The following is a 12,876-nucleotide window of genomic DNA, read 5'->3' on the forward strand; positions in this document are numbered from 1 at the left end:
AAGGAGCTGCTGGCAGACATACATGGTGGAGACTGTGGGTATCGCTCGTCGTCACGGACCCTCGTTGGCAAGGCGTTCCGCCGTGGGTTCTATTGGCCCACGACACTTAGTGACGCCGTGGCACTGGTGAAAGCGTGCGAGGCCTGCCAATTCCATGCCAAGCAGATCCATCAGCCGACAGGAGGCCAACAGACTATACCACTCTCATGGCCATTCGCAGTCTGGGGGCTGGATATCCTGGGCCCGTTCCCTCGGGCGCCAGGAGGCTATCGCTACCTCTATGTCGTCGTGGACAAATTCACCAAGTGGGCTGAGGTGGAAGCTGTCCGCACCATCCCCGCAGGTTCCGCGGTCAAGTTTATCAAGGGCATCGTGAGCCGGTTCGGGGTGCCGAACCGCATCATCACCGACAACGGTTCGCAGTTCACCAGTAACCTCTTCAAAACATATTGTGCTAACCTTGGAACGCAGATATGCTACGCTTCGGTAGCACACCCGCGGAGCAACGGTCAGGCCGAGCGAGCCAACGCAGAGGTCCCGAGGGGCCTCAAAATCAGAACCTTCAAGAAGAAGCTGGAAGCTTGCGGCAGGGGCTGGTACGATGAGGTTCAGTCAGTACTGTGGTCCATCCGCACGACCGCGACCAAGCCGACCGGCGAGACCCTGTTCTTACTGGTTTATGGAGCTGAAGCCGTTCTCCCTCACGAGGTCAGGCCTCGTTCCGCACGGGTCCTGGCGTTCGACGAGGCGCAGCAGGACGCCATGCGGGGCACGGATCTCGTGCTGGGGGAGGATCGTCGTTGAGAGGCTGCGCTACGAGCAGCAAGGTACCAACAGGCACAGTGACGATACCACTGCCGCAACATCCGCCCCAGGACTCTTGTGGTAGAGGACCTCGTGCTCAGGCGGGTTCTCTCTAGGGAGGGACTGCATAAGCTCTCTCCCATGTGGGAGGGCCCATTCAAGGTTGTTCATGTTTCCAGGCCCGGCTCCGCATGCTTGGAGACCCAGGAGGGGGTGCCCGTCCGGAACGCGTGGAACATTCAACATCTCCGAAGGTTTTACCCCTAAAAAAGGCCTGGTGCCTGTGAAGAAGCCGAATGCCTGTGAAGTTGTTGCGTTTGGAAAAGGCCCGGTGCCTGTGAAGAAGGCGAATGTCTGTGAAGTTGTTGCGTTTGGAAAAGGCCCGGTGCCTGTGAAGAAGGCGAATGCTTGTGAAGTTGTCGTGTTTTGGAAAAGGCCCGGTGCCTGTGAAGAAGGCAAACGCCTATGAAGCTCGCCACCCATGACACTCTCACGTAATAATGAGTGGGGCTGTACACGCCCCGGAGTCTCCGGAGTGCCGCCCTCGGGCCTTGAAGGCTCCCGCCCACGCCCAGTGGCAGCACTTAGCTCTGCGCTGGTGAGAAGACGTCGAAGACTAGACTAGGTGCCAGACGCAGCTTCTTTCATTTGCTTTCTGCAGTTGGCTTGTTCGTTTCTATTTGAAGATTTACTAAAGTTGGTACCGTTTTTGAGCTTGCGACCCTTCATCTGTTTCACTTACTTGATTCGTTTTCTTTCGCATAAAGTCTCATGAGGGAGGAACTTGGGCACCCTCGCGAGTGTTTTCTGCCCAGTGGTTTGGAGCTCCCCTATTCGAGCCTGCTGCGGGAGCGCCCCTCCCAGTCCGTGCCCCGCGAGCATCACGACGAGATCCTACAATTCGGGTTGGTAATCCCTGCTACCAGGGCCAGGGGCTGCCGCAACTGACTAACCCCTGCAGGACACCAGGCACACGATGAGGCCCTCGCCTCGGGAGGTGAGGGCCACGACGAGCTTTCCCCCCAAGATAAGTGATTTCCATGCATAAAGATGATGACGGAAATAGAGCGCTGAAATAGTAGAAACAGCGAGCCAACTTAACAAACAACGGTTCGATACGCCCCCTCGGGGCACCAGACTACATTCTCTTTTGCGCAGGAAAGAAGGAAAAGCAAAATGGGCACGACTCGCCCGGCGCCAACTCTCGGCAGGAACTCATGCTGCCTCCGAGGCTCAGCTGGACTCCTCCTCCCGCTTCACCGAAATGCGGTGCCGGGCCGACCCGACGCCCTCTCCTAGGCGAGCGCGACGACGAGGGGGCTGGTCGCGACCACCACTGGAGGAGCTGCCGTCCGATGAGGAGTCACCGAAGCTTGGCGAGCCTCGGGCGCCACTGCTCGCGCGCCTCGCACCGCCTTCATCCCGACCGACGCCGGGGTTGGGCGCCCGGCTGCGGTCATCGTCTTCAGGGCAGCATCCGGCACGACGACCGTCTTGCCCGAACACCCTCACATAGAGGGTGGCATCGCCGTCGAACTTAAAGTGCAGGGTGCACCGTCGGCTCAAACCGCGCGTGCGGGCAAACGTTTGCCAGTCGCGGGTCAGAGCCGCATGCTCGGCAGTGGAGACCTCCAGAGTATCCCAGGAGGCCCGGCTGTAGCAACCATCAGCCTGAAGCCAAAGGACGCCCGGGGCGCCAGCCAGAAGTTCTCCTACAAAGAAGCGGGGGAGCGGAAGCCAGGTGCCGGTCGGGTCCGCCGACCACACGACGAACTCCGGCAGCACCTCCACCAACCAAGAGCGCGGCCTTGGGGGTCGCGCAGCCCCGGCGTACCTCTCGTGGGCAGCCGAGCGCTCACCACCGCGCAGAGGAGGACTTCCACGGCCACCAAAGGTCGCAGCAGGGGGCCTAGGGTGCTTGCGAGGGCGGCCCCGTCCGTGCTTGGCTGGTGGAGAGCCCGGTCCTTCCCGGCAAGCCTTACCTTTCTCCGCGGCCGAAAATCTCTTCGGCGAGGCCATGGGATGGCGAGAGGCCAAGAAGGAGACAGAGAGCAGCAGGAGAGGATGGAATGGAAAGGCCCTCGCCGTTCCGTACATATAGACGGAGGAGGCCAACCGTCGGCCTCCACGATCACAGGTAATCATGACCCGCTTTGCATGCTGGGACTTGTCGATTCATGCAGTTGCCGAGGCGTCGTGGGGAAGCAGAGACGCCCACGTCCAATCAACCGATGCGCGGCGCTCAAGGCCGCAGGCTGTTGGGGCCGCGGCGCTTCGCACTTGCCTCTTTGCTTCTCGGCTAAGGCAAGTCCGGGCGCGCCTTGGGCCCGGGGGCTACTGTCGGCGTTCTGGGAACGGGGGTACCCAGACTTGCCTACCTGGGGCCTGCGACGTGGCTCAAGGGGTGGCCCGGTATGGCCCATCTTCATCAACACATGCTCAAGACCCTCGCGAGGGGCCAAGCCTCGCGGGGCAGACGACAGGAAGCTTCCTCAGGCACAGCCTCATCAGGCTGGCTCGCGAGGAGGCGGAGAGATCAAGGCAGGGTACCTCACGAGGTGCCCGTGATGCAAGCCATGACGACCAAAGCCAGGCGGGCGCCGGCCTGCGCAGAGTCCTTGTTTCCTCTTTGGTGCAAAGGGAGCAAGCGCAGGCAAGAGTATCAAGCAAAGGCAACCATTTCAGTGCAACAAGACCAAGACCAGGAGAACGGCAGAATGGAGGTCATCGTGGAGCCCAAGCCGGCGTCACCACCAGAGCCTTTGGCAGGAGAGGACCGACTTTACTCAGGATAAGTGTACTAGATGTTCCCCTTCAAAATGGCCAATTGTTGGCGCCCTTCCCGCTCAATATTTGGGAAGAGGCCCAGGGCCTCGCTCTATAAATAGGGCTAGCCACCATAGTATAGAGTCATCGGATGATCGAGCGGCTGAACCCTTGCCAGAACCACCAACACAAGAACACCCCTCGTGAGGCAGTTCTTCCTTGTATTGTTCATCATCAGCCCCAGAGGCAATCCACCACACCACAAACTAGAGTAGGATATTACACCACAATGGTGGCCCGAACTAGTATAAACCTCATGTCCCTTGTGTTGTTCTTCGTGTAGTTTAGATCCTTGTGAGGCGACGAGACATAGGTAGGTAGGAGGTGCGATCTCCGCGTGCACCCCAGAGTTCGAACCTAGAGGGTCTGCCGGAACCTGAAATCTGACAACTTTCATCTGCTCCCCCTGCAAAGTCTTCACAGATGAAAAGCACTCTCCTTCCTTTTGCATCAGAAGCAAAGAAAACCAAGGCTGCCAAAAGGGCAGCAGCAAAGAAGAGGCAAGCATCAAACGCCTCAAAGTCTTCAGCTCCGAAGAAAGTGAAGACGTTGACGAGCTCTTTCGAGAATCCAATTGATGTTGTTCCGCTGACTGTAATGCCATCAAAGGAGATTGTTCCTTTTGGTGAAGAATATGTCATCACTGATAACACTGATGAAGAAAATCCATTTGTTGCTTCGTCAGAGCAGTTGGATGATGAAATTGAAGTGGATGCTATCCCTTCACCGCTACAGGTATCATCGTTGCTGCCTCAGTTCATTGCTGAAGAGGCCGGTGTTGAAGAAGTTGAAGCTGAAGAAGAGGATGTGGACATCGGGTCTACAACTCTTGTGATGAATGAAGATTATTAGGAAATTCATCATCCCAATTCTCCTCTGTTCACTCCTCTACAGCAAATTCCTCAGTCCCCCGTTCACACTGAAGAAATTCACACTGGTTCTGATCAAGGTCAAGCTTCACTTCACTCCATCCCCGAAGAAGTTCCAGCCACTAGTGCTGATGAAATGGAAAAGAAGACAAGAAAAGAAACTGCTCCCGAGATTCCTTAGCCTGAAGCTCTAGAGGCTGTGCTTGAAACGACTCTGGAGACTTCCACTGCAAATCTTCAGCCAAAGCCACAGAATCCTCACTCCAAGAAGCAGAAGTTCAAGGCTGATGACTTCTTTGCTGAGCATCATTTCTTCTCAGATTTCAATCCATATGACTCTGCTGGCCTTCGCCTCAAGCGCTTCTGGACTGCTTCTCAAATGAACTTTTATTCGTCGCTGCTGTTTGACAAGGATACAGTGTTTGACCATGAGCATCTTCCTCATGTGGATATGGACTCACTTCCGTGCTTTACCCCAATCCTCAGTGTTCTTCATGACACTGGTCTGCTCAACTTCTGCATCGACATCTGCAATTGGAATAAAGAGCTAATTCTTCAGTTCTATGCCAGTTTGCATCTGACAGGAAATGTTGACAATGTGAATTCATGGGTTCTAGACTGGATGACTGAAAATACTCATCACAAAGCTCCGGCCTCTGAATTGCTTCATGCCATACCAGTCAGTCCGCCCCCTGAAGGAGCACTGAAGCTCTATGAAGAACCTGAACTACAGAATCATCTGATGCAAGTGCTGATGAAGCCTTTGAAGGCTGGCCAAGCTCCAAGGACAAATTTCCTCGGCAAGGATTTGTTGTATGTGCCAAGGACGGTCTATCGCATTCTGCACAATACCCTAATCCCCATTAAGGGCCACAACTCTGAAGAAGAAGTTGTTGGCATCATGAAGAACTTGCTTTTCAACATCATGCATGGTATTTCGATCAACTATCATGATTTCTTCATGAGGAGTTTGGCCAGTGCTACTTTGTCACCCTTTGAGTTGAAGCCTTACGCTCCGTGGATCATGAAATTCATCAGATAAAGTACTTCAATTCATTACAAGGCTGATTTTCAAAATCATCTCAGCTATTTGCCACCGATTGAAGTCCTCAAACCGACTATTTCCCCAGCTGATGAGAAGGGCAAGGATGCAATTATTGATGAAGGCACTCATCCTTTGGATGGAAAATTTCGAAAGGCAGCATCCTACACTGCTGCAAATGCTTCAAAGCAAAATCCGCAGGCCACTGCTCCACGAGTGATGCTTGATCGTGAGCTGCTCCTAAGTCTTCATCAGAAGGTGGATAGAAATCACAAGTGGGTCAAGCGTCAGTTTGGTGCAATTCTTCAGAGTATGACTGTCACTCAAAACTTTATGAAGAAGAATCACTATTATCTGCATCAAGTCTTCGACCGCACCTGGGCTATTCTTTCACATGTCTACACTGCTGATGAACTCAAGGAGATGGACTTCCAACAGGACTTTGACTAGTGTCAGCCACCTTCAAAGAAATTCAAGAAGGTCAAAGTTCCTCAGCTGGTCGTCAGCTCATATTCTTCATCGCGCGAGATGGATGAAGCTGAAGATTTGGACAACACTGCAGCAGGCCCTACTACAACGGACGACCCCAACAACGCTGGCGCTCCTCCATCGACATCATGATGATATTCTTCAGGGGCGTTAGTCCTCACTTTTCGTCCCTTTTGGTCATTTGATGACAAAGGGGGAGAAATTTGAGTTAGTCTTCAAGCGGGTCTATATATGGGTGTTTTTTTGCTAAGTTACAACTCTCGCTCTGCTAAATTATTTGTTGGATCGAGTTGTAAAGTTAAGTCCTATGGTGGTCTGATACTTTTGCTCTCTTTCTCTGCATGCTATTTCCGCATATATGTTAATGCACGCATGCTGAATTACATCAGTCACCATATTTCTCATGCATTTCAAATTCTTCATTTGACATGTTAAATGAGTGTATGAATTACAAGATAAGGGGAGATCTCCATGATTCTACTCTTCAATGTGCATTACTCTTTGAAAGAAAATTACTCACATATACACATCTTCAAGGGGAGTTCTTCTATATCTTGCAATCAAATTCCTCAATTTTGAGCACTTTCAATTGATATGTTTATCCCCGTTGAAAACTTAACCTATTTGTCATCAATGACCAAAAAGGGGGAGATTGTAAGTGCATATAGTGCCCCTTATTGATTTTGGTGTATTGAAGGCTTATAGGTTAAGGGAATAATATGTTTGATAGTGTACACAGGCTCTATAAGTTGATGAGGAGTTGGATATTTACGATGAAAGTCGACCCCTAAAAATGTATGTCTTCAACTGAAGACTTTGGTTCTCCTAAAGATTTTGAAAGTGAAGAAATTGGTGTGACCTTGAAGACTTGTATATTCATGCGAGGATTATGAAGCGTGAAGACTTTTGTTTTGGTAGTTTAATTTTCTCTTTCTTGAGTCAGAGGAAACACTGTACTGTTAAAGGAGGTCGAGGTAATACTAAGGAGACTGATTTCCAAGTGATGCTCATCTCAAAATTCTACACCTATCCAATCTTTTCGAGTGAAGCCAATGGAAATATCATATCAGTTCAGTCAATTTCTTCAGTGACAGAGACAAAGATCTTCTGGTCTCTGAGGAATTTGTTCTGCCTGAGGAGTTAGGAATTCGCCAGTGTGGATTGCCTACACAGTGAGGAACATGATAGCCGTCAGGAATTTGAACATCAAATATCCGACCGTTGATGTGCTATGCGCTAGTTGTCCAAAATATCTACCCACCTAACGGTCATATCATTGAAGGGCATTTATGTCTTATCATGTCGGGCTGCTCCCTAGGCTATAAATAGCCGCCCCCTACAACCACTAGCTGGTTGGCTGCTCTGAGAGAAGCTGACACTTGTCATTGAGAGCATCCCATCCTCCGAGGACTTTGAGCGAAAATCATCAAGTGAGGAAAACCCAAAACCCAAACCCAAACACCTACAAATCCAAAGTGATTGAGCATCACTGAAGAGATTGTTCCTGTGTGGAACCGACGCTTGTTACCTTTGAGGACTGTGTATCCTCCAGACGGTTAGGCGTCATGGTCTGAGCATCCAAGAGGAATTGTGGATCACCAAGTGACCAAGTCTGTGAAGGTTTGGAAGTCACTTGAAGACTTACCATGAGTGTTGGGCGAGGTCTGTGTGACTTTAGCTCAAGGAGTATATGGTGAGGACTGTGGTTCCTCGAGTTTAAATACTTAGCCGCTCCAACCAGACGTACAACTGTCACAACAGTTGGAACTGGTCTACTAAATCATTATCTCCACCAAGCCAACTGGTTCTATTTCCTCAACCCTTTCATTTCCTCATTCATGAGTTGATGTACCTGATCATTACTATTTGAAGACCTTGACTGAAGATTTTCTCTAATTCCTCATTCCAAATTCTTCACTCACTTAGTCTTCAGCCTGCTTATCCTTTATCATGCTATCTGTACTCTATGCTTGTTTTCATTTCATCATGATGACTATGATGTTGCTCTGTTCTGTTTATACCTGAGTACTTATTCTGCTGCTAGTGTGTCGTTGCTTAGGAATTTCTTCACCTAGTAATTCCTCAATGACGAATTTGTAGAAATTGCCTATTCACCTCCCTCTAGTCGATATAACGCAGTTTCAAGAGTCATCCTGATCAGTGTCAAAGCTAGAATCGACGTAACCATTTACGACAAGCTCTTTGTCACCTCCATAAATAAGAAACATATGCTTGGTCATTTTCAGGTACTTTAGGATGTTCTTGACTGTTGTCCAGTGATCCACTCCTAGATTACTTTGGTACCTCCCTGCCAGACTTATGGCAAGGCACACATCAGGTCTGGTACACAGCATACCATACATGATAGAACCTATGGCTGAGGTAGAGGGAATGACTTTCATTATCTCTCTATCTTCTGCAGTGGTCTGGCTTTGAGTCTGACTCAACTTTACACCTTGTAACATAGGCAAGAACACTTTCTTTGACTGATCCATCTTGAACTTCTTCAAAACTTTATCAAGGTATGTGCTTTGTGAAAGTCGTATTAAGCGTCTCGTCCTATCTCTATAGATCCTGATGCCCAATATATAAGCAGCTTCACCAAGGTCTTTATTGAAAATTTTAATTCAAGATCCTTTTATCCTATCCAAAAATTATATATCATTTCCAATCAACAATATGTCATCTACATATAATATCAGAAATGCTACACAGCTCCCACTCACTTTCTTGTAAATACAGGCTTCACCGAAAGTCTGTAAAAACCATATGCTTTGATCACCTCGTCAAAGCATATATTCCAACTCCGAGATGCTTGCACCAGTCCATAGATGGATTGCTGGAGCTTGCACACTTTGTTAGCACCTTTAGGATCGACAAAACCTTCTAGTTGCATCATATACAACTCTTCTTTAAGAAATCCATTGAGGAATGAAGTTTTGACATCCATTTTCCAGATTTCATAATCATAAAATGCGGCAATTGCTAATATGATTCGGACGGACTTAAGCATCGCTACAAGTGAGAAAGTCTCATCGTAGTCAACCCCTTGAACTTGTCAAAAACCTTTCGCAACAAGTCGAGCTTTGTAGACAGTAACATTACCATCAGTGTCAGACTTCTTCTTGAAGATCCATTTATTCTCTATGGCTTGCCAATCATCGGGCAAGTCCACCAAAGTCCACACTTTGTTCTCATACATGGATCCTATCTCAGATTTCATAGCATGAGCCATTTATTAGAATTTGGGCTTATCATCGTTTCTTCATAGTTCGTAGGTTTGCCATGGTCTAATAACATAACTTCCAGGACAGTATTTCCATACCACTCTAGTGCGGATCATGCTTTGGTCGACCTATAAAGTTTAGTAGCAACTTGATCTGAAGTTTCATGATCATTATCATTAGCTTCCTCTCTAGTTGGTGTAGGCATCACGGGAACGGTTTTCTCTGATGTGCTACTTTCCAATTCAAGAGGAGGTACAATTACCTCATCAAGTTCCACTTTCCTCCCACTCACTTCTTTCGAGAGAAACTCCTTCTCTAGAAAGGTTCCATTCTTTGCAACAAAGATCTTGCCTTCGGATCTGTGGTAGAAGGTACACCCAATTGTTTCCTTAGGGTATCCTATGAAGACACACTTCTCCGATTTGGGTTCGACCTTATCAGGCTGAAGCCTTTTGACATAAGTGTCGCAACCCCAAACTTTAAGTCATGATAGCTTAGGTTTCTTGCCAAACCATAGTTCATACGGTGTCGTCTCATTGGATTTAGACGGTGCCCTATTTAACGTGAATGCGGCTGCCTCTAATGCATAACCCCAAAATGATAGTGGTAAATCGGTAAGAGACATCATAGACCGCACCATATCTAACAAAGTACGGTTATGATGTTCGGACACACCATTACGATGTGGTGTTCCAGGTGGCGTGAGTTGTGAAACAATTCCACATTGCTTAAATGAAGGCCAAACTCATAACTCAAATATTCGCGTCCGTGATCAGCATAGAAACTTTATTTTTTGTTATAATGATTCTCCACTTCACTTTGAAATTCTTTCAACTTTTAAAATATTTCATACTTGTGTTTCATTAAGTAGGTATATCCATATCTGCTTAAATCATCTGTGAAGGTCAGAAAATAAAGATACCCACCGCTTGCCTCAATACTCATCGGACTACATACATCAGTATGTATTATTTCCAATAAGTCATTAGCTCGCTCCATTGTTCCGGAGAACAGAGTTATAGTCATCTTGCCCACGAGTCATGGTTTGCAAGTATCAAATGATTCAAATTCAAGTTATTCCAAAAGTCCATCTATATGGAGTTTCTTCATGCGCTTTACACCAATATGACCTAAACGGCAATGCCACAAATATGTTGCACTATCATTATCAACTTTGCATCTTTTGACATCAATATTATGAATATGTGTATCACTACAATCAAGATTCAACAAGAATAGACCACTCTTCAAGGGTGCATGACCATAAAAGATATTACTCATATAAATAGAACAACCATTATTCTCTGATTTAAATGAATGATCGTCTCGCACTAAACAAGATCCAGATATAATGTTCATGCTCAACGCTGGCACCAAATAACAATTATTCAGGTCCAAAACTAATCTCGAAGCTAGATGTAGAGGTAGCGTGCCGACGGCGATCACATCGACCTTGGAACCATTCACGACGAGCATCGTCACCTCATCGTTAGCCAATCTTTGTTTAATCCATAGCTCCTATTTCGAGTTACAAATATGACCAACCGAACCAGTATCAAATACCCAGGCGCTACTATGAGCATTATTAAGGTACACATCAATAACATGTATATCAAATATACCTTTGTTCACTTTGCCATCGTTCTTATCCGCCAAGTATTTGGGGCAGTTCCGCTTCCGGTGACCGGTCCCTTCGAAGTAGAAGCACTCAGTTGTAGGCTTCGGTCCAACTTTGGCTTCTTCCCGGGAGTGGCAACTTGCTTGCCATTCTTCTTGAAGTTCCCTTTCTTTCCCTTGCCCTTTTCTTGAAACTAGTGGTCTTGTTAACCATCAACCCTTGATGGTCCTTCTTGATTTCTACCTCTGCGGCCTTAAGCATTGCGAAGAGCTCGGGAATTGTTTTGTTCATCACTTGCATATTATAGTTCATCACGAAGCTCTTGTAGCTTGGTGGTAGTGATTCAAGAACTCTGTAAATAACACAATCAACCGAAAGATCAACTCCCAGCCGAGTCAAGTGATTATAATACCCAGACATTTTTAGTATGTGTTCACTGACAGAACTGTTCTCCTCCATCTTGCAGCTATAGAACTTGTTGGAGACTTCATATCTCTTAACCCGGGCATTTGCTTGAAATATTAACTTCAACTCTTGGAACATCTCATATGCAACATGATGTTCGAAACGTCTTTGAAGTCCCTGTTCTAAGCCGTAAAGCATGGAACACTAAACTATCGAGTAGTCATCAGATCGAGCTTGCCAGACATTCAAAACATCAGCTTGTGCTCCTGCAGTAGGCCTTTCACCTAGCGGTGCATCAAGGACATAATTCTTTTTATTCAGCAATGAGGATAATCCTCAAGTTATATATGGACCCAGTCTGTGTAGTTGCTACCATCATCTTTCAACTTAGCTTTCTCTAGGAACACATTAAAATTCAGGGGAACGGTAGCTCGAGCCATTGATCTACAACATAGATATGCAAAACTATAAGACTAAGTTCATGATAAATTAAGTTCAGTTAATCAAATTAATCAAGAACTCCCACTTAAATATACATCTCTCAAGTCATCTAAGCGATAAGTGGTCCAAATCAACTAACCCATGTCCGATCATCACGTGAGATGGGGTAGTCATCAATGGTGAACACCTCGATGTTGATCAGATCTACTATATAATTCATATTCGACCTTTCGGTCTCCAGTGTTCCGAGACCATGTCTATACGTGCTTGCCTTGTGAAGTTTAAGCCAAGTATTCTGCATGTGTAAAACGGTCATACACCCATTGTATGTGAACGTAGAGTCTATCACACCCGATCATCACGTGGTGTCTCAGAACAACGAACTGTAGCAATGGTGCATACTCACAGAGAACACTTTTACCTTGAAATTTAGTGAAGAGATCATCTTATCATGCTACCGTCGTTCTAAGCAAAATAAGATGCATATAAGATAAACATCACATGCAGTCAAAATATGTGACATGATATGGCCATTATCGTCTTGTGCTTTTGATCTCCATCTCCAAAGCAAAATCATCTCCATCGTCACCGGCTCGACACCTTGATCTCCATCGTTGCGTCATGGTCGTCTCGCCAACTATTGCTTCTACAACTATTGCTAACTCATAGTGATAAAGTAAAGCAATTACATTGCATTTGCATTTCATAGAATAAAGAGACAACCATAAGGCTCCTGGCGGTTGCCGATAAATTTACAAAACATGATCATCTCATACAACAACGTATATCACATCATGTATTGACCATATCACATCACAACATGCCCTGCAAAAACAAGTTAGATGTCCTCTACTTTGTTGTTGCAAGTTTTATGTGGCTGCTATGGGCTTCTAGCAAGAACCGTTCTTACCTACGGCAAAAACCACAACAGTTATTCATCAAGTTTGTTGTTTTAACCTTCTTCAAGGACCAGTCATAGTTAAATTCGATTCAACTAAAATAGGAGAAACAAACACCCGCCAGCCACCTTTATCCAAAACGAGTCGCATGTCTGTCGGTGGAACCAGTCTCATGTACATGGACATGTAAGGTTGGTCCAGGCCACTTCATCCCACAATACCGCCGAATCAAAATAAGTCGTTGGTGGTAAGCAGT

Source organism: Triticum dicoccoides, chromosome 5B (genome assembly GCF_002162155.2).
Source record: "Triticum dicoccoides isolate Atlit2015 ecotype Zavitan chromosome 5B, WEW_v2.0, whole genome shotgun sequence".
Classification (NCBI taxonomy): Eukaryota; Viridiplantae; Streptophyta; class Magnoliopsida; order Poales; family Poaceae; genus Triticum; species Triticum dicoccoides.